This window comes from Dendropsophus ebraccatus, chromosome 2 (genome assembly GCF_027789765.1).
Source record: "Dendropsophus ebraccatus isolate aDenEbr1 chromosome 2, aDenEbr1.pat, whole genome shotgun sequence".
NCBI lineage: Eukaryota > Metazoa > Chordata > Amphibia > Anura > Hylidae > Dendropsophus > Dendropsophus ebraccatus.
The window spans coordinates 101,448,138-101,473,903 of record NC_091455.1 but is presented as its reverse complement, the minus strand read 5'-3'; positions in this window follow the sequence as shown (position 1 = coordinate 101,473,903).

Sequence of the window (25,766 nt, the reverse complement as noted above, 5' to 3'; positions counted from 1 at the left end):
ACACTGTCCACTAACATTGTAATATCAACTTATATCTACTAAACTACATAGTGAACCACAGGGAGACAAGACAAAGAAAAGACAAGGACAACAGGAGGGCAACACGGGGTTAACAGGCAGGAAAATAACATCACTAGAGGTTGGAGGATTATGGGATGAGTCATTGTAGGCATCCCATGAGTCCCACACTTTCCGAAACTTGTCCACTCTGTTGTCCTATGAAGCTGTTAAGAATTGGGTTAGAGTAAGGCCCTTAGGGAATGTTCACACTGAGCAAATCAGGCGGAAAGTTCTGCTGCAGAATCCCGCCTGTCTCAGTGTGAACATACCCTTAACCTAACCCTTCTTCTGATTGCTAAAATAGTGGCTACTATTTTGAATGAATTACCTGAAACCAATTCCAAAAGTTTCAGATTCATCGAAATCCAAACCTTTAGTGAAATCTGCAACAAATTTTATTAGTTCTAAATCGATTCTCGAATCGCTACTCAAGACACTTTGTGAAGATATAAAAAAATTATGGCCTCAATAATTTTTTTTACATATTATTCATGAAGTTACAGCATATAACTTTGTAATGTAACTTTATTAAAGAAAATGTCATTAAAAATTTTTTTTATATATTTTCATTGACTGGCAGTACTAAGGGAGAACTGCAGGGCTTTAGACTGACAGCTATCTCTGCTTGCTCTTCTTCACTATGCCATGGTATTCTTCACACAGACAGCTTTCCCAATTTTAATGTCTATTCTAATGCTTATATGCTTTAGAACAGCTATTAGAAGGGGCTCATCACTATCACTCACTAAAGCTGCATGCCGCAGAATTAATGGTAGGGATGGTCCGAACCTGCCGAGGTTCGGGTTCGTATGAACCCGAACGCTCGACAGCAGATTCCCGCTGTCTGCCCGCTCCGTGGATCGGGCGGATCCAGTGAGAGTAACGCCTGGAAAACTGAGATACAGCCTATGGCTATGGCTGTATCCCAGTTTTCCAGGCGGTCCTCCCGCTGGATCCGCCAGCTCCACGGAGTGGGCAGACAGTGGGAATCATTACTGAGGGTTCGGGTTCGTACGAACCCAAACCGAACTCTGTTCGGACCATCCCTAATTAATGGTATCTAAGTGTTCTCAAGCCTCTACCACTCAGCAGTTTCTAACACAGCCACTGATTGCAGCCATGTTGCCCCTTACTGCTGCCAGTCAGTGAAAACATAAAAAAAATTACATTTTCTTTATTGAAACTATATTACAACAGTATATAACTTTATGAAAGAAATGTAAAAATAACCCTCCGACATACCCCTTTAAGCATAAACCATATATACCTTTATTCATGTAACGTAATCTGTCTTATGAACATCATGCACATTGTTAAAGATCTCTGAGCCTTAGGCTATGTTCACACATTTTTTTTTAGCTCCGTTTAAACTGACATCCGTCATTTTGAGTCTAAAATAATGAATGTCATTTACCTGTCTGGCCTCCCCTTAGTGGAATGACGGCTGTTTGTACATTATTCTAGTTTAGGGTTTCTAAACAGTCTTTGGGTACGGCTTAATTGAAAAGTCCATTGAATTTAATAGTAAAAACGGAGAAAGAACAGAGACAAAAGAAAAACTGTGTGTGAGCAAGTAATAAAAAATGTCAGCTGTTTGCAAAAGACATCCAAAAAGAATTGTCAAGATCATTATTTTGACGTCCACGACGATAACGTCTATTATTCAATACATTGTGTGCATTGGACGTCCGTCTTTCCATTGACTTCAATGCATTGCATTGCAGTCAGTTAAATTGCGGCAAAAACGGATGTTATTTTAAATTTCAAAAGCAGCCGCCTTTTCTCTACTTTTGACATTGTGTGAAAATAGCCTTAAAGTGTCACTGTCGTTAATTTTTTTTTTGCAGAAATCAATAGTCCAGACTATTTTAAGAAACCTTGTAATTGGGTTTATTAGCCAAATATGCAATTATCTGCATGTAAAAAGCCTTTTTCCAGGTACCCCCTCCTCTCCTTTCTGCCATCCACTCCTCAGAATCAGAAAATCTGGACTGTTTTTTCATCAGTCGGATCTGTCTGGTCTATGAAGAGGGGAGGGGGGAGGAAGAAGGAGCGAGATTAACCGACAGCTGAGAGCTGAGAACAAAGGATTGCACTGTGGGGGAGCTATTCACAGTGCTATTCGGAGTTTAGAGAGGTCAGTGGTGACTGTCAGAGGAGAGAGCCCCCGATGTGAATGTAAATGAACTCTTTGTTGTCCTGTTTTGCTGCTTTTACTTTCTCTCTCATAGGAAAATCATAAAGACAGAAGGGAGAGTTTCAAACTGCTTTTCCATGATAAAAATTCATTTTTTGGCTAATAAAACCAATCACAAAGTTTCTTAAAATCGCCTGGACTATTGACTTCTGCAATAAAAATTTTAACGATAGTGACACTTTAACCGGACCGAAGCAAATTTTATGAATATGACCTGTGTCACTTTATTCATTAATAACTTCGGGATGCTTTTACCTATCCGGCTGATTCTGAGATTGTTTTCTCGTGACATATTATACTTCCCATTTCTTGTAAATTAGAGTCGATAAAAACCCAAAATAACGTGAAAAATTGTGAAAAAATGCATTTTTCCAACTTTAAAACTTTTCTGCTTATACAGAAAATGGTTATACCACATAAATTATATATTAAATAGCATTAGCAACATGTCTATTTTATGTTGGTGGCATTTATTAAACTATATTTCATTTTTTTTAGACAATAGAAAGCGTAAAACATTAGCAGCATATTTCCAGGGACCTGTTCAGGTTCCCACTCTGTATGTGTGCGGCTGTATTTTTTATGCGGCTGGAAATGTGCGGCTGAAACTACGGCCGTGGGAAAAAATAGACATGCGGCTGAAAACATACAGTCATTTACTTGGAAATCTGGTTCAACTAAAAATAACAAATAAAATCTTAAGAAAGTGATGCAAACACCTCTGGGAAAGCAGGGAAACAGTTTACATGAATTGCTATTACCGGGGTTTGCGATCCTCTGCAGTATGCCGATGCCTCTCATGGTTAATATATTGAATTAATAAAACACATTTTCGTTGTAATAAAGTCTCTTTCATTGTTCAATAATTTAATTTAAGCGATTCCATCATTTTGCTATTAAATATACTGTTAAAATAAATATATATATATAAATAAATGTATATTTATATATATATTTATTTTTTGACAGTATATTTAATTGCACAATGATGGATTCGTTTAAATTAAATTATTGAACAACGAAACTGATTTTATTTCAACGAAAATGCGTTTTATTAATTAAATATTAATTAGTACAGGAAGCTCCAGTAAGCCGTTAATTCATATCGCCGGCAATAGAGCATTCTGTACTAATCATCACTTTACTTTAATTAAAACATCAAATGTTTCTTCTAATTATGTTATCACAATAGCATTATTAGAAGAAACATTTAGAATTATATGTGCGCTCAGCTGATTGGCTGATCGGCTCAGCGCACATATAATGAGCCGGTCCGCAGTACAGTGACTTCATTGTGCTGCGGACCAGCGAAGAGGACACATCGGGGTGAGTATAGAGCTCTCCCCACCCCCTCCCCAGCACTGCACCCCTCCCAGCAAGGAAGGGGGGTCTGACATCAGTCTGGCCCCCAAGGGGTTAAGGGGGATGCAATCCATCCCCCCCTAACCCCTTGGGGGCCAGACTGTAAGCAGCGATCTGTAAAGATGCTGCATACTGTAAGGTGCACAACACCGCTCACAATGATGGGTGTTGTGCTCCTGTTTGTGTGTTTTTTGTGTGTTTCTCCCTTTTTGTTTTTCAGATATCGGTATCCTGTGGATTACGTCGGATTCCGTGGACTACGTCGATGACCAGCGGTTGTTTGTTGTTGTTTTTTTTAATAAAATGGTCAATGAGGGGTGTGGGGGTGTTTTTATTTGAATTAAAAAAAAATTCACTTGTGTGTTGTCTTTATTTCTTTACTTTATAGACTTAGTAGTGGAAGCCGTCTAATAGACGGAATCGGCATCATTGCCAGCTGTAAGTACTCCGTACGGACCGCCTGTCAATCCATGTCCGCATTTCCAGCCGCAAACAATGGTCTTGTCCATTTTTTACGGGTCCGTTTACGATCGGGCCGTAGATTTATACATAGTGTGCACTGTGCAGCCGTATATATCGTATACTTTCCAGCGTACGCATGAACCGGAAAAATCCGGCCGATGATTTACCGCCCGCAATACAGCTGCACAGATACAGAGTGTGAACCTAGCCGCTAAGTGTATTTGAGGGAACTGTATGTTGGAAAGCCCCACAAAGCACCCCATTTCATAAACTGCACCCCCAAAACTCTGAAAAAGCACATCCCGAAAGTTTTTTAACCCTTTAGGGGAGTCACAGAAATAAAAGCTTAGGGGGACATTTATTAAGTCTGGCGTTTTTTACGCCGGACTTAAAAATGTCCCCGCATCTCCAGCGCTACAGGGATTTATGTAGAGGCGGACTGCCTCTACATAAATCCCGTGCCCTCCGTTCCGCCCCCTTCACACCCCCGCCCCCCGGCGTACTCGGCGGAAAGTGGCGATTTGCGATAATTTTATTCGCAAATCGGCCATTTGCGAATAAAATAATGCGCAATTCGGCACTTTCCGCTGAAAATCATCAGTACGCCGGATGATACATGTCCCCCTAAGTGTGTAAGAAATTTGAAAATTAAATTTTTTTGTGCAGAGATTTTATTGTAATCCAATAAGTTTCATAATTATAAACCTATTACCAGAGAAATGCACCCCAATATTTATTGCCTTTTTCTGCAGTTTATAGAAATACCCCATATGTTGCCTTATTGCGCTATTTGACGCAACCACAAGCCTCAGAAATAAAGGAGCGCCCAGGGAATTTCAATGGCTCCGTTATATTTGGTCATTTCTGACTGTACCACTTCAGGTTGGCAGAGGCTCTGAGGTGCCAAAACCTAAAAAACACCCCTAAAGGGACACCATTTAGAAAACTACACCCCTCAAGGAATGTAACAAGGGGTGCGGTGAGCATCTGGACCCCACATGTGCTTCACAGATTTTCCGAACAATATGGCGTGAAAAAAGACAAAAGTATTTTTTACACTAAAACGTTGTTCTAGCCTTCAATTTTTCATTTTCACAAAAGGATAAAAGGAAAAAAAACACAAAACATGTAGCACGGAAATACCCAACATGTGGACATAAAGTGCCAAGCGGGCACAGCACGAGCGTCCAAAGGGGAGGAGCGCCAATTGGCTTTTGGAAGCTGGATTTCACTGGAATGGATTTCAAGGGCCACGTCGCATTTACAGAGCCCTTGTGCTGCCACAACACTGGAAACCCCCCACAAGTGACCCCATTCTGGAAACTACACCCCTTAAGGAATCTAACAAAGGGTGCAGTGAGCATATGGAGCCCACTGGTGACGGGCACAAATGTGAAAAAATGTGACACAAAAGTGAAAATTTTCATTTTTTCACTTTCACGGCACAAATGTGCCCGTCATCAAGGGGTCCATATTCTCATTGCACCCCTTGTTAGATTCCTTGAGGGGTGTAGTTTCCAGAATGGGGTCACTTGTGGGGGGTTTCCAGTGTTTTGGCAGCAAGAGGGCTCTGTAAATGCGACATGGCATTCATCATCCATTCTAGCCAAATCCAACCTCCAAAATCCAAATGGTGCTCCTTCCCTTCGGAGGCTTGCCCTGCACCCACATGGCGCTTTATGTCCACATGTGGGGTAAATTGCTCTACACATTTTGTGTTTCTTTTTTTCTTTTAACCCCTTGTGAAAATGATAAATTCAAGGCTAGACCAACATTATAGTGTAAAAAATGTAATATTTTATTTTCACGCCACATTGTTCCACATTTGTGCCCATCACCAGTGGGGTCCATATGCTCACTACACCCCTTGTTACATTCCTTGAGGGGCATAGTTTCCATAATGGGGTCACTTGTGGGGGGTTTCAACTGTCTTGGCAACACAGGGGTCTTGTAAATGCAACATGGCCCCTCGAAATCCATTCCAGCCAAATCCAGCCTCAAAAAAACAAATGGTGCTCCTTCCTTTTAGAGGCTTACCCTGCACCTGCATGGCGCTTTATGTCCACATGTGGGGTATTTCCGTACTCATAGGAAATTGCTCTACACATTTTGTGTTTTTTTTTTATCTTTTAGCCCCTTGTGAAAATGAAAAAATCAAGACAAAATCAATGATTTAGAGTAAAAAAAATTTTAAAAATTACACTAAATGTTGGGCTAGCCTTGATTTTTTCCCATTTCCACAAGGGGTTAAAAAAGAAAATAAACGCAAAACGTGTAGGGTAGTTTCCTCTGAGTACGAAAATACCCCACATGTGGGCATAATGTGCTATATGGGCACAGGGCAAGCCACCAAAAGGACAGAGCGCCATTTAGAGGCTGGAATGGAGGATGGAGGCCATGTCGCAATTACAAAGCTCCTGTGCTGCCAGAACAGTAGAAACCCCCCACAAGTGACCTCATTATGGAAATTACACCCGATAAGGAATCTAACAAGGGGTGCAGTGAGCATATGGACCCCATTGGTAACAGGCACATATGTAGAACATGTGCCGTGAAAATAAAAAATACCATTTTTTTGTCATTTTAACGTCCCAAATGTGGCCGTCACCAGGGGGGCCATATCCTCACTGCACGCCTTGTTAGATTCCTTATGGGGTGTAGTTTCCAATAGGTCACTTGTGGGGGGTTTCAACTGTACTGGCCGCACAGAAGCTTTTAAATGCAACATGGCAAGTCTCTAAAGGGAATGGCGGCCATACCTATTTAGCTGGGGAAAAGGGACCATTCTAAATTATTTGGGGGTATTAGGCCAATTATTAGTTTATAAGTTTGAAAAGGACAGGTGTCCATCAAATTCAACCTGTGTTGATCCAGAGGAAGGCAAAAAAAAAACTCGTATGGCAGACGACAGTAGCCTCATCACTGGGAAAAAATTCCTTCCCGACTCCATAATGGCAATCAGAATAATCCCTGGACCAACGTGACCCCTGAAATAGGAATAAGGGACAGAATTTAGAAAATGTACAACCCCAATGATGTGTGGTACGCCTTGAAGCGATCCTGTATGCAGAGGCCGGGGTGATCAGGACAGGTGGCACACTGGAAAATGACGTCCTTCCTGATCCCCCTGTTACGCCACACTCTGCACTTCTTCTGGGGTCTCCTATTTTCCAGTGTGGGCGACGTCACCTGGAAAATGTTGCCCTGGTGCGATATGGGGTCCCTCATTTCCAGAAGCGCTGGGTCCGCTCCATGGCTGCTAAATATTAGGGCTCTATTACTGCTTCTGATATGTTCGGATCGTGCCACAAGCTACAGTAGCTCGGGCAGCGAGGGACCGGAATAGGGGGTGCTGGTATAAAAGTTATCCCCGTACGGGTGGTAACCTTTATCCAGCAGTGGGAAGATCACTTCCCAAACAATCTTCCCACTAACTCCGAGGATGGGGGGGGGGGGGGGCATCTGGGGGCTGCATTCGGGTGTCCCTTCCTTCATACACTCTAAGGGTACGTGCACACTGTGGAATGGTGAAGGATAACCCTTTGTGCATTCCGCAGCTGGCACCCACAGGCAGACTGATGCGGGCACTCGTCTCTGTCCGTGTCATAGACTCCATTCTATGCACGGGCGGATTCCACTCTCCATCCAATGTGTTCATTCTTTGGACGGACGATGGAATCCGCCCATGCATAGGATAGAGTCTATGACACGGGTGGAGACACACGCCTGCATCAGTCCGCCGGCGGGTGCCAGCTGCGGAATGCACAAAGAGTTATCCTTCGCCATTCCGCTGTGTGCACGTACCCTAAATCTGTAAGTGTACTCTGAGGTACTCTCACAGAGTTTGTAGAATTTCACGCCATACCGTCATCTCTTATTGGGACGGTACTGGAAGAAAAGACGTGTCTGGGGGGGAGCGTACGCTACGCTACCCCCAGACACATCACTGGAAGATGAGGATGAACGGAGGAAAAAAGGATCCCCCCCCCCCCCCCATTTATCCTCACTGGCTGTTTCGGTGTCGGAGGCAATAATATTGTATGCGTCCGACACTGAAAACGCCCTGGGGGCCATTTTTATATAGGGATTGGTATATGGGGTATGTAGTGGTGTAGTGTAAAACTTTATTCAATGTAGTGTAGTGTAATGTAGTGTTTTTTACGGGGGTTTTTTAACATTCAGTATAAAAAAAAACCTATGCCAAAAATGGTGCAGCACTTATCAGCAGACCGTGACCGTAGGATATAGAAAAAAACACCCTACGCCAAAAAGGAGGAGTTGCTGATTAGCAGCGCACTTATGTGCGATGCAGATCAACACTCAGCGGCGTAAGGGTGCGGAAAATACAAAAAAAAAAAAATTGGAAAAAAAAACATTTACTACATGCTGAACATCCCTATAGCTGCTGATAAGTGTATTACACTTTTCAGCCGCTAGAGGACAGCAGAGTGCCAAAAAAAGTCAAGGACATCCGAGGGGCCAACGGAAAAGGTTGAAGACCCAAACGGAAGAAGATGACGTCACGGAACCCGGAAGACACCGATCAGGACCCCGAGATCCGGTGAGTATGGCCAAATACCTGCTCTGGACCCCTCAGCTACCTAGCTGAGGGGTCCAGAGCAGGTATTTATCATTTTTGGGGACTTTGATCGCCGTGATCGGGACTTTTAACAGTAATGGCGGTCGGTGCTGTCTCGGCCTCCATGCCGACAAGGAGAGATGGCCTGCAGTGCACTTCAGCAGGCCATCTCTCCCGATCGCATACGGCCGGTCCGCGGCGCCCTCTTAAAGGACCCGCGTACCGGTACGTCATGGGTCCTTAAGTGACAGTGATCCATGACGTACCGGTACGTCATGGGTCCTTAACAGGTTAAGCATAATCCTAAACCCCACAAATCCAGTAACCCCCTACTGTTCCACCCTGTCTTGCTGAGGATCTACTGTCTGCACAAATTTTGTTCTTTCTTAAATACAAAAACGCAACTCTAAATGCATAATAAGAATGTAGATGAGATTGTAAATAGCAAACAGCCAAGTAAAATTATAAAATTAATGTAGAGATGAAGATAGAGATGTAGACTACATTATAAGTATACAAAACAGATGACTACACATGTGTAAGCATGCTCAATTCATAAAGCCTACAATGCTTTAGTCAAAATTAAGTATAGGTATTAGAAATAAATTTGGGAGTGTGAGCTAATCACATTCCAATAAATGTGCAATCATAAAAAGTATATGTGTATTATAATTAGAGATGAGCGAACCTCGAGCATGCTCGAGTCGATCCGAACCCGAACTTTCGCCATTTGATAAGCGGTGGCTGCTGAACTTGGATAAAGCCCTAAGGCTATGTGGAAAACATGGATATAGTCATTGGCGGTATCCATGTTTTCCAGACAACTTTAGAGCTTTATCCAAGTTCAACAGCCCCAGCTAACCAAATACTGAACGTTCGGGTTCAGATCGACTCGCACTCGAACTCGGTTCGCTCATCTCTAATTATAATACATTTATGTAAGTGATATATGCAAATGACAAGTAGATGCAAAAAAAAAGTATATACGCTCCATGGAAATCAATGGGAAATTGGCAGGCAGTGTATACACTGTATAGAATGACAGCCATAACTGATCACGATCATTAAAATAATGAACATGCTTACAATTTATCCCTTGTTTTTGTTTCAACATTGTTTTATTTTCACTTAAAATCATGGCCACATTTGGTTTTATTTTATGTGTGTGAACAGAGCCTAATAGTGGAAAACTGGTGTTTCAAGACTGATTACATATAGGAATTTTCTTGATAGCTGGTAATTCTAAAAGCTTGCTATTAATTACTTGTATTTAAATACTTGTAAAAACAACTTTATCTTAACTATTCCCTTTTATATGCCATTAAAAAGTGACTTAAATAAAGGAAACTGATGCCGAAATCTTAAATTAGACAAAAAAAAAAGCTGATAGAGAAAAAATAAAGACATTAGAAGTGTTGTTTTTTATGCTCTGAAGCAGTAAAAACAGTAAGACATTTTTCAACCCCAAGGCACAGACAGATTGGGTGCCATCTAGTCTAAATACACGATCCATTTTTGATTGATGATAGCTTCAAACCAAAGTTGTTAGCGGCAATCACTTTGTATACAGTTGTAATGTGTTCATGCATTGTTGATTTCTAAGGAATAAAAGTGTTGCGTATTATATTTTGTGAAGTAAGGGATCAATATTAAATTAATGCTTAAACAAAATAAGCAGTTTAATTTCAAATAACATGTACTAGAATTACAGGAAAGTACCAAAACATTAACTACCAAACATATGGAGGCTCTAGGAAGCTCAACTGGCAAGTTTAATGCTGCTTGCTGCTCACAATACTAATACAGGTTTAAGTAAAAAAAAATAAAAAAATAAATACATTGATGGTATATCACTAGACTATGCCCTTCATGTTTTACTGGTGGCACCATACTACTGTCAGGGCCGGTTTTAGACTAAATGTGGCCCTGGGCAAAGTTGAAGGTGGGGCCCCAAATGCTAAAATATTGCAGCAGCAATTTAAGGTTCCCATACACTTTACACTTTTGATGGTGGTACCTGCTGCTCGTGGTGGGTTCAGCCATCAGTGTAAGGAGTATGAGGCTCTCTGGACAGTCCTCTGACAGATGATATCAGTGGACATAGGGGGTTAGGCTTGATGGAAAATCAATGCCCAACCTCTTTGTTCTCAAAAAGACAAGCCGCCATCAGATCTGTGTGGCTACAGCTTACAGAAAACTCAGCTGTGCCGAACATTCCTGTGTATGGGGAGGACAGGGCCAGATGAGACATATATATATATATATATATGTATATATATGTACATCATAAGTGATGTGTGCGCAGCCCTTGCTGTATATAGTGAACAATAAGGATATATATTACCTGATCACATTCCCCGGTGTCCTCAGGCCTTGTCTGTGGGATCCCCCAGTCCCAGCTCTCACTTCTAGTCCTCTCTCTGAAGTGATAGGCCGTTCAGCCAGTCACTGGCCGTAACAAACAGACAAGGCCTGAGGACACCGGGAACGTGATCAGGTAACAGCTTTATTATGTTATACGCACAATCATCAGCCAATGATTTTTACACTTGCCAAAAGACAATGATCATTTGATTACTGTTGTCTCTATATACACAGAGCGATATCAGCTGGATTCGGACAATTTTTGCTCCGTGTATTATGGCCCCTAGTCACATTGAGTCAATTCTGAAGGTTACATGCCAGGACCGCCGCTACATGCTGGAACTGCCGCTACATGTCAGGACTGCTGCTACATGACAGGACTGTCACTAGGGGTGTAAACAAAAAAACTATTTATATGCATTGTTTTAAAAAATAAAATAAAAAATCACTATATCAGGACCAAATATTACCTCCTTACCGTAATTGAAGAAAACTTTACTATATATAGGACAATATTACCTCCATAGAGTGACCGATATTAGCACCACACCATGACCGACACATAATGATTCTATATACACTATATACAGATCAATATTACCGCTATAGAGTGACCGCCACATAATGACTCTATATACAGACCAGCACACACCATGACCACCACATAATGACTCCATATATACACCATATACAGACCAATATTACTGCCATAGAGTGACAGCCAAATAATTACTCTATATACACTATATACAGATCAATATCATGTGGCGATCACTCTATGGTGGTAATAATGGTTTGTATATAGTGTATATATAGAGTCATTATGCATTATGTGGCGGTCAGTCTATGGCGGTAATATTGGTCTGTATATAGTGTATATATAGAGTCATTATGTGGCGGTCACTCTATGGCGGTAATAACTCTATATACACACTATATACAGACCAATATTACTGCCAAAGAATGATCACTGCATAATGACTTTATACACACTATATACGGACCAATATTACCACCATACAGTGACCACCACCTTATTTTTTTCTCAATAAAATACACTTTGTTGCCTTACTGACATCATCATCCAGCTGCGTCTGAAGACTTAAAGAACAACTCCCATGAAAAACTTTTTCCCAGTAATTGAAGCACATTACAAAGTTATATAACTCTGTAATGTGCTTCAATCACCTATCTGCCCCCCTTCCCTGTCTCTTCCCCACTCCACCCCCTCACCAGGAAGTGCACTAAACTAATATATACCTAATTACTGTCGTCACCAGTTTCTTCTCTCAGCTCCTTCTTGTGAGGATGAGTCATCAGCAGGAGGGCTGCTCTAGCTCCTGTTACACCAGCCTCCCCCTCCCCTGCCTTGTCAGGTGACTCAGCTTGCTCAGCTCCCATTGGCTGAGCAACTGCAAGCCATCTGAGTCATGTCACTTGCTTATCTTCCCTAGTGACATGACTCATTCACTCGCTGAGTCCATTGGGCAGCAGGAAAGAGTATGAGGGGAGGGGGGAGCTGCCTATGTGCAGGGAGTCTGTCAGGAGGCAAGATAAGCAAGTGACATGACTCAGATGGCTTGCAGTTGCTCAGCTAATGGGAGCTGAGCAAGCTGAGTCACCTGACAAGGCAGGGGAGGGGGAGGCTGGTGTAACAGGAGCTAGAGCAGCCCTCCTGCTGATGACTCATCCTCACAAGAAGGAGCTGAGAGAAGAAACTGGTGACGACAGTAATTAGGTATGTGTGAGTTTAGTGCACTTCCTGGTGAGGGGGTAGAGGGGGGAAAAGACAGGGAAAGGGGGCAGATAGGTGATTGAAGCATATTACAAAGTTATATAACTTTGTAATGTGCTTCAATCACTGGGAAAAAGTTTTTCATCGGAGTTGTCCTTTAATTAGTGGGCACGGCAATTGGACCGTGCCCGCTAATAGCCGCAGCCCCGGGCTACATGTGGCACCCAGGACTGCGGCGGTTCAGAGCAGGGTCGCCGCGCGGCCCCGCTCTGAACGCCCCCACCGGCACGAGGACATACAGTTACGTCCTCATGGGGGAAGGGGTTAGATGTCATATTCACTATATTATACTTTCTTTATTTGTGTTAACTTTAATGCTGCTTAGGTTTTCTAATTGTAAACTTGACAGCTGTGCTTCCTAGAGCTTCCATATGTGTTAAAGAGCTAATCCAGTCAAAACAATTTTCTAATATGTCATGCAGCGGTGCTTAAAAGTTTGCAAACCCTTTAGAGTTTGTTACATTTCTGCTAAATTTGACCCCAAACTATTTAGATTTTAACAGTCTCAAAGATGAGGTTATAAGTCCTGCAAAACATTTTGGGGGAGATTTATGAAAGGGTGTAAATATACACCTGGTGTAAACTGCCCACAGCAACCAATCACAGCTCAGCTTTCAGCTCTGGCAAAATATAAGAGGAGCTGTGATTGGTTGCTGTGGGAAGTTTACACCAGTGTATATTTTCACCCTGTCATAAATCTCCCCATTTATGTTGTTCACCAAAGAGAGACGTTTGAGAAATGAATGAAGGAAACAATGATTGTGAGATAAAAAGCTTCCTGAGGTAAACAGCAATTATGTTTTATATGTTATACAATGTTTTATATGTTATAAATATACACTATATGATATATATATATATATATATTATACAATGCATATTTTGCAACAAAAAGTATGTAGGATGTAATAATAGGAAATTCAAAATGTGCAGTTCTAAACGGTTCCAGAAATATGTCAATGACATTAAGAAACTTTTTTTCCATAAATTGGGATGCCATTTAGAGGTGGGAATATACAGTGCAAGCTGCAGAATTGTGAAGCCTTCTGGATATTCCAACTAAACATTAGCTTTACGAACGGTCAGAATTTAGAGAGAGAGCTGATTCTACAGTATTATGTAAACAGATACTATGAGCATCAATTAGTGGATACACATTGTCTTTCGGCTGCACTGACAATGAATAATTCCCACACAATCTTGCTGCAGTCAGCTGGTCCAGAATAGTGAGCCTTCTGGACAGTGGGGAGTGCAAGCTACAACCTGCGGCCTCCACACACCTACATACACGGTTGAGCTAGGAAGGAGAGATGGGTAAGTATGAAATAGGTAAGGAGTACTCCAATTAGCACAGGTAGTTGCTAGGATGCCACCCTACTAACTCTTTCGGCTGCACTGACAATGAATAATTCCCACACAATCTTGCTGCATTCAGCTGGTCCAGAATAGTGAGCCTTCTGGACAGTGGGGAGTGCAAGCTACAACCTGCGGCCTCCACACACCTACATACACAGTTGAGCTAGGAAGGAGAGATGGGTAAGTATGAAATAGGTAAGGAGTACTCCAATTAGCACAGGTAGTTGCTAGGATGCAACCCTACTAACTCAACGATGGGGCATTTAAATCACAATGGAGAGCAATATGTAACAACCCATGGGGGCTCCCATTAAGCCCGTAAACATTCATAACCCACTGTCCTGCCTAAGATTAAAAGCGACTCTGTACCCACAATCTGACCCCCCAAACCACTTGTTCCTTCGGATAGTGGCTTTTAATCCAAGATCTGTCCTGGGGTCAGTTCGGCAGGTGATGCAGTTATTGTCCTAAAAAACTACTTTTAAACTTGCAGCCCCGTGTCCAACAGCAGTATCTGTGCCCTAACTTTGCACCACCCCTCCGTCCCCCCTCCCCACCCTTTTCATCATTAGGAATGCCAATGGAACATTTTCTCCTGTCTGAACATTACACAGGTGCCTATGTGACAAGCTGACACAGGTGGGGAATAGGAGGCAATCTACCTGAAGCATTGCTAATGATGAGGATGGCGTGGAGGAGGGAAAGAGAGGTTGTGCCAGCCTAATGCATAGACATTCTAAGCCCCGGCCGTTGGCTCCATGTTTAAAAGTTGTTTTTTAGGACGATAACTGCATCACCTGCCAAACAGACCCCAGGACATATCTTGGATTAAAAGCAGCTATCCGAAGGTACAAGCGGTTTGGGGGGGTCAGATTGTGGGTACAGAGTCACTTAAACTACAATTACATATGTATGAAGATACAAAAGGGATTAAAGTACAAAGATGCCATCTCATCAGTGCTGATTCTATTTTTATCTTTTTATCCTAATTAATTTTAATATTTTTCATCATATTTGTTGGTCTGTTTTCTTTTTTTTTTGTATAGGCTTTTTATATGTCAAACCGACAGATAAGAATACCTTAACCGACACATAAGAATATCTTACTTAACTACCAGTCTAATCATTCCTCTAAAATCAGGGCCAGCTCCAGGTTTTTGCGGGCCCATGGGCGACAAAGCCTCAGCGGGACCCTTATTTATACACTATGCACAATAACGTGAGACACCACTAACATGGACAAACATACATAGACATATGTAGACACAAACATAGACACAAACATACATATTGACATAGACACTGACTGACTGACACACTCAGACACTGACACACAGCAGTTCCAGCTCAGTCTTCTCCCTCTTCCTCTCTGTCGGGTGTTCTCCCCACTGTAAGGTAGAGGACCTTTAGGCAGGGGCGTAACTATCACTGTAGCAGCCATAGCAGCTGCTATGGGGCCCACTGCATCAGGGGGCACTATAGCCTGCTCCTGCAATACTCTGGGCCCCTTGAGCTGTCATCATTTGCAGAACAAGTTGGCAGAGTGGGCCTTCTGGGATCTGCAAATGTCCCTTTAACTGAAAGCACTACAGTTATGACTACACTTCACGGCTTAGTGGTCAGTTGGGAGGGGGCCCAATCAAAAGTTTGCTATGGGGCCCAGCCATTTCTAGTTACGCCACTGCCTTTAGGTCATGTGATCAGGTCCTTATCCCTTTTCTCTCCCTGTGCAGGTCCTGCTCCTGTGTCTTCTGATGTTCATTTCTTACCCTACACTACAGTGAGCAGGCTGCACATCATAAAACCAGGCCCCTCTCCCTCTCTGGGCCCCTAGAGATGCTGTGGGCCCCAGCACTTGCCCAGGTTAGCCTTGTGCTGACGCCGGCCCTGCCTAAAATAAAGAATTCACTGCCTATGAGCCAATTCTTACATGTTAAAGACATTGTAGATGATGAGTCACACTTAAAATCAGCTTTTCTTACATCACTGCACTGTTTTTGCAACAGGGGCTATCCAAGATGTTTGGTCCAGCAACATAGTAGCGCTAAGGAATCGTACAATAAACCCACCCCTGTCTCCTTTGTTTCAGTTTATAGCTTTTTAAACAATGTCATAACCAAAATCATTAACAAACATTGTTCTTACATTTAAAAAAAATATTTTTCTAACATTAAGGGATTTCAGAATTCTTCTCTTATGTTTTACAGATGAGCCAAGAACCTAAGGGATTATATAGTAACATCAGAAGTGTCTAACAGGCTACGACTGGCTGGGGAAACCCCCAGTACCCCCCCCCCCCCCCATTCGACCACTGCACCCCAACAAGTTTTAGGCCTCCTCCGCCTGGGGGGAGCCACTCAACCGCCGGATGCTGCATCTGGTCTGACCCAGCTCTGCTGCTATGAAGCCCATCTTTTTGCACAGAACTTCACTGTGATGTCCAGTGCAGAGGGCACATAATAGGGCAGCAGGGACACTGCAGGCAGCTACTGTCTAGCTGTCATCTGGAGGGGGATGTAAGAGCAGGGTTTGGGAAAGGTGTACTGATCCAGCAGGAGTCCTCAACTGGCAGACTGCAGTCCGCACTTGGATTGTGGATGCCAATTGTCCAGACCCCCTGAGACTGGACTGAGAGCAGGCTCCTCAGGCAGTGCTTTAAAGGGGTATTTCCCCCAAGAGCTAAAAAAATTAAATGCCCCCAAACCTGGCTGTTCTTACTTACCAAGTCCCCCTGAGTATTTGGAGCCGTCTCTCATCTTTCTAGCTGCAGCCGTTCCCGAGAAAAAGTTTTTTCATAAAAGCCGACTATATCCAATATGGCGCCGGCCAGGAAACTACATTACCCAGCATGTAATGCTTCTCGCTGCTTGCTAGGACCTGTAGTTCTACAGAAGCTCTGTGACCTGATATATTGTGATGTGGATGGATAGCAGCTTGCTGGGTCCTCTAGTTCTACACAATATATCAAGTCACAGAACTTCTTTAGAACTACAACTCCCAGCAAGCTGCTATCCATCCACATCACAATATATGGGGTCACAGATGCGGATGGATAGCAGGATCATGGGGGTCGGCCAGGTCGGAGCAGACATGGGGGTTAGTTGTGCGGGGAGGCTGGGGGTTGGTGGCACGGGCCGCCATCACAGTGTCCTTTCCGGGTGGGTGTCGGGGTGCCGCTGGCCACTGTCAGTGTCCGGGCCGGGGGTGGGGGTTCGGGGTGCCGCTGGCCGCCATCACAGTGTCCGGGCCGGGGGTGGGGGTTCGAGGTGCCACTGGCCGTCATCACAGTGTCCGGGCCGGGGGTGGGGGGTCGGGGTGCCGCTGGCCGCCATCACAGTGTCCGGGCCGGGGGTGGGGGTGCCGCTGGCTGCCATCACAGTGTCCAGGCCGTGGGGGGGGGGGGGCGGGGGGCCACTGGCCGCCATCACAGTGTCCGGGCCGGGGGGGGGTGCCGCCGGCCGCCGCCAGAGTGTCCGGGCCTGGGGGGAGAGGGCGCTGGCCGCCGTCACTGTGCCCGGGCCGGGGGTGGGGGGTAGGGGTGCCGCTGGCTGCCGTCAGTGTCCGTTCCGGGGGGGGGGGGGGTGCCGCCGGCCGCCGCCAGGGTGTCCGGGCCTGGGGGGAGGGGGCGCTGGCCGCCGTCACAGTGTCCGGGACGGGGGTGGGGGGTAGGGGTGCCGCTGGCCGCCGTCAGTGTCCGTTCCGGGTTGGGAAGTGCCGCCGTCGGCGTGTCCAGGCCGGGGGGGAGGGGGTGCTGGCCGCCGTCACAGTGTCCACGCCGGGTGAGTTCTGGGGGGGTGCCGCTGACGGCCGTCTCTGTGGCCAGGGGTGCCGCTGGTGGCAGGGTGGGTTCCGGGGAGCGGGAGCGCTGGCCGGGGATGATTGTTCTGTCAGTCCAGGTGGGGTGGGATGGGGACCGGGGGGTGCCGCTGCTAGCGGGGGGGGGGATTGGGGTTACACACTGGGGGGGCTGCTTTCAGAGAGGGGAGAGTGATCAGCAGCAGCAGCAGCAGCTGTGACTGTCTTAGCGTGCTCCCTCCCTTCAGTGAGCCTGGTTAGAAGCACTAACCCGGCTCACAGAAGGGATGGAGGACACGTGATGCCGTCTCGGTAGGTGCAGGCCAGGAGCAGGGAGCGTGTCGAGTTGGACTGAGAGCTGATGATTCTATGCAATCGGTGGGGGTGAATGCAACTAGATAACAGCAAAACTGTGCAGAATCCATAATAACTTTATATTGGAAAGATGGAAAGCTACGGGTGGGTATTAATGTATTAATGCAAAAATAATTTTTGGGGGAGTACCCCTTTAAGGCTTGTATCAGAGTTCTGCCTCTTGAACTGAAACACCACCTCTTAAACCAGAGCTCTGCCTCTTGGACCAGAGCACCTCCTGTCTCAATGCTTAGCTTCCAACTCCTGAACACCATCACATGTGAGAGCCCTGTCTTTGCTCACGAGTGGGAAGTGAGTGTCCTGTGTGCTCCCCCTGCATCCAAACATACTGTCTGCCCCATCCTGTCTTCAGTGCTCCCTGCTCTCCTAATACCAGTGCCTCCAGCCTGCTCAACTTCCGTGACACAGGTATTAACCAAGCCTGTGTCCTTTTGCTTGGTGTTTTGCCCAGGTTGTGCTCCCTCCATCCTCTGGTTAATGACACTTTCTGTGCCCTTCCATCCCCTGGTGTCTAACACAACCACCCCTTCCTGGTGTCTTACCCAGCCTTTGCCCCTACAATCAATGTAAGGGCCCTGTTACACATATTAATAATCTGCCAAATCAGGCCGATATGGCAGATTATAGCTTCAGGTAACAAAGACAACGATCAGCCGATCACATCTTTAGGTCCTGACCTAAAATCATAGTCCACTGGGTATGCATTGCTACGTGTAATACATTTAGTGAATCATGTAATAGGCTTAGTAAACGAGTGTTGGTCTAGCAGATGGGCACTCATTTACTATAGTGATCGAGCTATCTCTTGGCCCTAAGGGTCCTTTTACATTGATCAATCTTGACTGTCCACAGGCACAAACTAGTGCCTATGAGACAAATTGGCACTGGCTTGCAGTGCCTTTACACAACATAGTTAATTGAGCGACTAGGCCATGAATCGTGCGGCCATAAAAATACATTGCTATCAGGTGCACATCTCCTATTTACACAGGGAGATTTGCGGCTGATAATGATTTATAGGGCTGCACAAAACATGCAATCAGCAGAGGATCTGGCATTTTCCCCATCCTTGGATGATCGTTGACACTTTTACAAGAGCTGATTATCAGCCAAATGAGCTTTCTAGCAATGGTCATTACTAGAGATGAGCGAACCGGGTTCGGGTTCGAGTCGATCCGAACCCGAACGTTCGGTATTTGATTAGCTGGGGCTGCTGAACTTGGATAAAGCTCTAAGGTTGTCTGGCAAACATGGATACAGCCAATGACTATATCCATGTTTTCCACATAGCCTTAGGGCTTTATCCAAGTTCAGCAGCCACCGCTAATCAAATGCCGAAAGTTCGGGCTCGGATCGACTCGAGCATGCTTGAGGTTTGCTCATCTCTAGTCATTACCAATCATGAAAAAATTCTACTGATATTTGTTTTTCATATTCTGGTATTATTGGTAATGTTGTTCTTGATGCTGGTATTATTGGTCTTGGTATACTAGATTTTAGTTATCATCTGGTTGTGTTATGGTGGTTTTACACGGAACGATTATCGTTCAAATTTGCACGATAACGGTCGCATTTGAGCGTTAATCGTTCAGTGTAAACACAGCGAACGATCAAGCGACGAGCGAGAAATTGTTCATTTTGTTCTTTCAACAAGTTTTCAAATCGTCGTTGGTCATTCGCAAAAAATTCACAGATCGTTCTGTGTAAACAGTCTTTCACCTATTTAAGCTGTGTGTGAGATAGGCGTAAACGATCGTAAAACGATTTTTCCATACAAGATATTGTTCCGTCTAAACGCTGATCGTTATAAAAAAAAAAGTTACTTCGAAATCGTTAATCGTACGATCGGGCGAATTATCGCTCCGGTTAAACCCAGCATTAGTCTCTTTGTGGTGGTAATGGTGATAATTTATATTTCTTATGCTGCGTTTACACAGAATGATTTTTGTTTGAATCTTCGCAATAACGATCGCATTTAAACGAAAATTGGCTCGTGTAAACACAGTGAACGATCAAGCGACAAGCCAGAAATCGTTCATTGTGATCTTTCAACGTGTTCTTAAATCATTGTTTGTCATTTGCTAAAAATTCGCAGATCGATTCATGTAAACAGTGAGATAGGCTTAAGCGATTTTAAAATGATCGCAATAACCATTTTTCCAAACGATATATTGTTCCGTCTAAACGCTGATCGTTATAAAAAAAACACATCATTATTTTAAATCGTTAATCGTTTGATTGGGCGAATTATCGCTCTGTGTAAACGCAGCATAATATTCTGGTATTATTGGTAATGTTGCTCTTAGTTTACTAGATTTAGTAACAGTGTGATGGTATGAGTTATATATTTATATATGTTCTGTCCCCTATTAGTGCTGTTCGGGGGTCTATTCCACCCACTGAGCCCCCACAGAACTATGTGCATCTGGTGACAAGCTTGTTTACTGATTCTAAAAACAACCATCAGAAGTGACCTACATTATGAATAGTTGGTATGATGAATTAGTTGTAAAATGGTAGTTGTACAATAAGACCAAAGGAAACAAAGGCTAAATGTAGTATGAGTATGCTTTCACAAAATAATCACAGAAAGTTATCACAAAACTTACACAACCAAACCACCTTTGCTATCTTAAACAACAAACTAAACAGATAAAGAAAGATCAGTGTTTTTTCAGGTGAGGCACAAAGAAAGAAAAAAAATTACCTGCACGCATTGTGTGGGTGTATGACAAAGCACCTTCACTCCAGGTGCCAATGTACGTAAACAGTTTCTGCCATAGCAATTAGTAACTCTTTCATAGCCAGATACTGAACCAGTGTTAGAAAAAACATGACAAGAAGAAGAACCAAAAGTCTTTAAAAATGCCACCACTAACAAGGCCAAGGCTCTTAACCATACTAGATATTATATCCATGTGCTTTTTTATAAATACAATTAGAATAACCTTGTACAAGCTATAACCTTTAACATTTGCAATAGTTTTCTGTGTCTGCTTTAGCTCCTAAGGAGTCAGTATGTTATGCTCTTTCATTGAATAACACTATTATGATATGGAGACAAGTGATAGTATATGTTATTTTATGTAATTGCTGATGTTTCCTTCTAACCCCAAAAGGACCATGGAATTTTTGCAAATTTAATAGTGTTAATTTTTACACTGTTGATTGTGTGATAAAATTGACATGTTATCTGTCTTGGTTGGTATGATTACAATTTGTATAGTTTCCTTTATGTTTTACTGATTTATTTTTGTGCTATAAAATATAGGGGGAGATTTATCAAACAGGGTGTAATGTGAAACTGGTTTAGATTCCACCTTTCATTCCTCACAGACTCTTTGGAAAACTGATCTGAAATCTGATTGGTTGCTAGGGGCAACTAAACCAGTTACACTTTACACCCCATAGTGTTTATTGGTACCAACTCTGCATAGATCAGACATTTTGATCACCCGTTAATCCCCCCACCCCTATTTTTTTGTGAAATATTATGTATTCCTACATGCTGGTAAAATGGCATAGCAGAAAGGACTTGACACTATGTTCTCTTGTGCTTGCCCTAAAACTTAAATGGGGTTATCCAGTGCTACAAAAACATGGCCACTTTCTTTCAGAGACAACACAACTCTTGTCTCCAGTTCAGGTGCGGTTTGCAATTAAGCTCCATTCACTTCTATGGAACTGAGCAGAAAAACCCTGCCCAAGCTGGAGACAAGAGTCATGGTGGGTTTACACAGAAAGATTATCTGACAGATTATCTGCCAAAGATTTGAAGCCAAAACCAGGAACAGACTATAAACAGAGATCAGGTCTCAAAGGAAAGACTGAGATTTCTCCTTTTTCAAATCCACTCCTGCCTTTGGCTTCAAATCTTTGGCAGATAATCTGTCAGATAATCTTTCTGTGTAAACGCACCATAAGGCTGTCTCTGGAAGATAGTGGCCATGTTTTTGTAGAGCTGGATAACCCCTTTAACCCCTTAACGACGCATGATGGGTATAACCGTCATGCGGCCGTTAAGGGTAATCAGAGAGGGTTCCTGGCGTGAGCCCTCTCTGCAGCCCGCGGTCCCTACACATAGCAACCGGGGATCGCGGGCTGCAGAGAGGGCTTAATTAACTATTCAGATGCAGCTGTCAAAGCTGACAGCTGCATTTGAATAGTGTATGTGCCCCCTGACCCTGGTGTCTAGTGGGGGATCTCCCCCCCCCCCCCCCCCCGCGATGCGATCGTGGAACGGAGATTCATTTTAATGAGCCGGAGGGGGCTCAGCGTCGGAATAACGCTGATCCCAGCTCGGCACTTCATGTATCTGGTCTGCTGCAGACCATTATAATAGAGCAATGATCTGATGGACCATTGCTCTATTATATTCACAGCATTGATCTCAATGGAAGATCAGTGCTGTGTATATAGAAGTCACCCAGGGGGCTTCTAATTACTGTTAGTAAAAAATAATAAAGTGTTTTTATTAATAAAAAGCCCCCTCCCCTAATAAAAGTTTAAATCACCCCTTTTTTCTCATTTTATAAATAAAAATATATAAATAAATAAATAAACATATTTGGTATCGCCGCGTGCGTAATCACCTGTACTATTAATTGATTACATTCCTGATCTCACACAGTAAACGGCGTAAGTGCAAAAAATTGTGCATTTTTGTTTACATTAAATCCAGAGAAAATGTATTAAAAAGTTATCAAAAAGTTGCATATACGCAAACAAGGTACCAAAAGAAAGAACAGATTGCGGTGCAAAAAATTAGACCTTAAACAGCTCCATAGACTAAACAATAAAAGCATTATAATGATGGGAATATAGCGATTTTAAACACATTTAGGGCCACATGTATCATCCTGCGAACGGATGATTTTCGGCGGAAAGTGCCGATTTGCGTATTTTTTTATACGCAAATGGCCGATCTGCGAATAAAATATTCGCAAATCGGCACTTTCCACCGAGTACACCAGGGGGGGCGGAAAGGGGGCGTGTAGTGGGCGGAACGGAGGGCGCGGACTCAGAGTCCGCGCGATTTACCATCCGTTCCGCCCAAATATACGCCGAAAACCTACTCTAGTCCTCAGCTGGCGTAGGTTTTCGGCGGTGCACACCGGTGCACACGGGATTTATGTAGAGGCAGTCCGACTCTACATAAATCTCTGTAGCGCCGGAGTTGCGGGGGCATTTTTAAGTCCGGCGTAAAAAACGCCGGACTTAATAAATGCCCCCCTTAGTTTTTTCAAAAGGTTTAAATTTTTTAAAAGTCATCAAATAATATAAAAGTTATACGAATTACATATGGTTTTAATCGTACTGATTTGAGGAACATAGATAACAAGTTAGTTTTACCATAGGGCGAACAGCATAAATACGAAACCCCTAGAAATAAAAGGAATTGCACCTTTTTTAAAAAAATTTCACTGCACATATAGGGCTCATGTGGGTCTGTAGGGGGAAATATACAAGCGCAGTGGCCTTTTAAACATGAGGAGGGAAAAACGAAAGCGCAAAAATGAAAACTGGCTCCGTCCTTAAAGGGTTAAGGAATAATACTGCCAAACAGCCCAGCTCTGGCCTCACACCCTGAAATAGAAAGTATACGAAATAGCAGTGCCTCATGGAAGGGATTCAATTACAGTAGAGAGAACATTAAAGCAAATGTACCATCAGGTACATCGCTTTAAGTTTTTTGTATGAATAGACCGGCACTGGCGCGGAGATGCCAGTGGTGCAGTCATTTTTTTGAACCGTGGCCCGGTTCCTGCAAATGGCGCAAGTTTTTTCCCATTCACCAGCCCGGCCTGAAGCACTGGAGATGGGCCTGCCCACCCCTAGTGTGACAAAGCTTTCTCCCCTCTGTGACGCAGCTCCATTACAATCAATGTTGCCAAGTGGTTCACCCCCAGTGCTTCAGGCTGGGCTGGTGTCCGGGAATAGACCGTCAGCATGCTCAAAAAAAAATTTTTAATAATAAAAAAAAAAGGACAGTGGCACTGGCGCCAGTCTATTCATACAAAAAAATGAAAGCAATGTACCTTATGGTTCATTTGCTTTAAAATCACCTTTCCAGCTCACCTGGTTAGAAAGCTTAATGTAGCAAAACCATGCAGGTTTTTAAAAATATTTGAAACATCAGGTACGGCAAATAATTAGGTTATAGTTGATCGGTGTGTTTCCAGTAGAAGAATAAACGAAAATAATTCCTTGCATATAAACACAATTGGGAATAACCATTTGTGTTATTGCAGGTGATTTTTCTTCAGCCCTGCACCTGTGCTGTAATGATTGCATAGGGTCTCCAGGCTGACTGTAGACCTAAGGGAAAGTCCGGTCCCTTTGGTGATAGCGTTATATATAATTTTATATCTTATATGCACTGTTGTGTGTTTCTTGTATTATTTATTTGATTTCATATTTGTAGTTTATATCTTTGATACACTATTGTTATTTGCTGTTTAGATAGGATTCGGATAGATATTATATCGGAACAGGGTGTATGTTGTATTTATACAGAGGTACCATTACGGATGACACTAGACCAGACCTTTTGTCTCCGTGGTTAGTCTCTTTTAAGTGTTTTTTAATCTTGTGACTGTTTTGATATATAAAAATATATATTTCTTTTTGTACCTGGTGGAATGTAGTACTTTTATATTTTTTTATATATTTTCTGGTGTGCTAATTTACATTATGAATATGCAAAAGAGGAGCCCGTGGAGCCTCATTGAAGAGTCTCAAAACACAGGACTAGCCAGATATCCCTCCGGGAAGGACCCAGTCAAGGGGCAGCTCCTGTTAGGAAACCACCAAAACCACCATATTAAGTGGCCCTATAAGTCAATGTAATGACAAGGGATAAACCAAGGCTAGGTAACCATCCACATACAGCTGCTTCGGGGTGTTGCCCCTCATCAGTGTGGAGCAGGATTTTGGCTAGGTGGGAGCAATGCCTAGTAGAGCCAAAAGAGAAACAGATTGCTGAACTTAGGGAGACCAGCCAAACAACAACACTGCCGGCTGCTAGTGAAAGCGCTCAATGCAGTGAAGTCCTAGGCGCGTTGCCCCCTGGGAAACATGAATATGCAAAAGAGGAGCCCGTGGAGCCTCATTGAAGAGTCTCAAAACACAGGACTAGCCAGATATCCCTCCGGGTAGGACCCAGCCAAGGGGCGGCTCCTGTTAGGAAACCACCAAAACCAGAGCCATAAGAGAAACAGATTGCTGAACTCAGGGAGACCAGCCAAACATAATTTACATTATGGTATATTCTTTTCTTGTGTTTGATCTTGGTATAATGATTTTTATGCCGGTCGTTTAAGCACCCGATCTTTTTATTGTTCTTCATATTTTGGCTATGTATGCTCTACATGTTTTTTTTGGCATTTATGCCTGTTCTGTGACATAAATAAATATTCCAA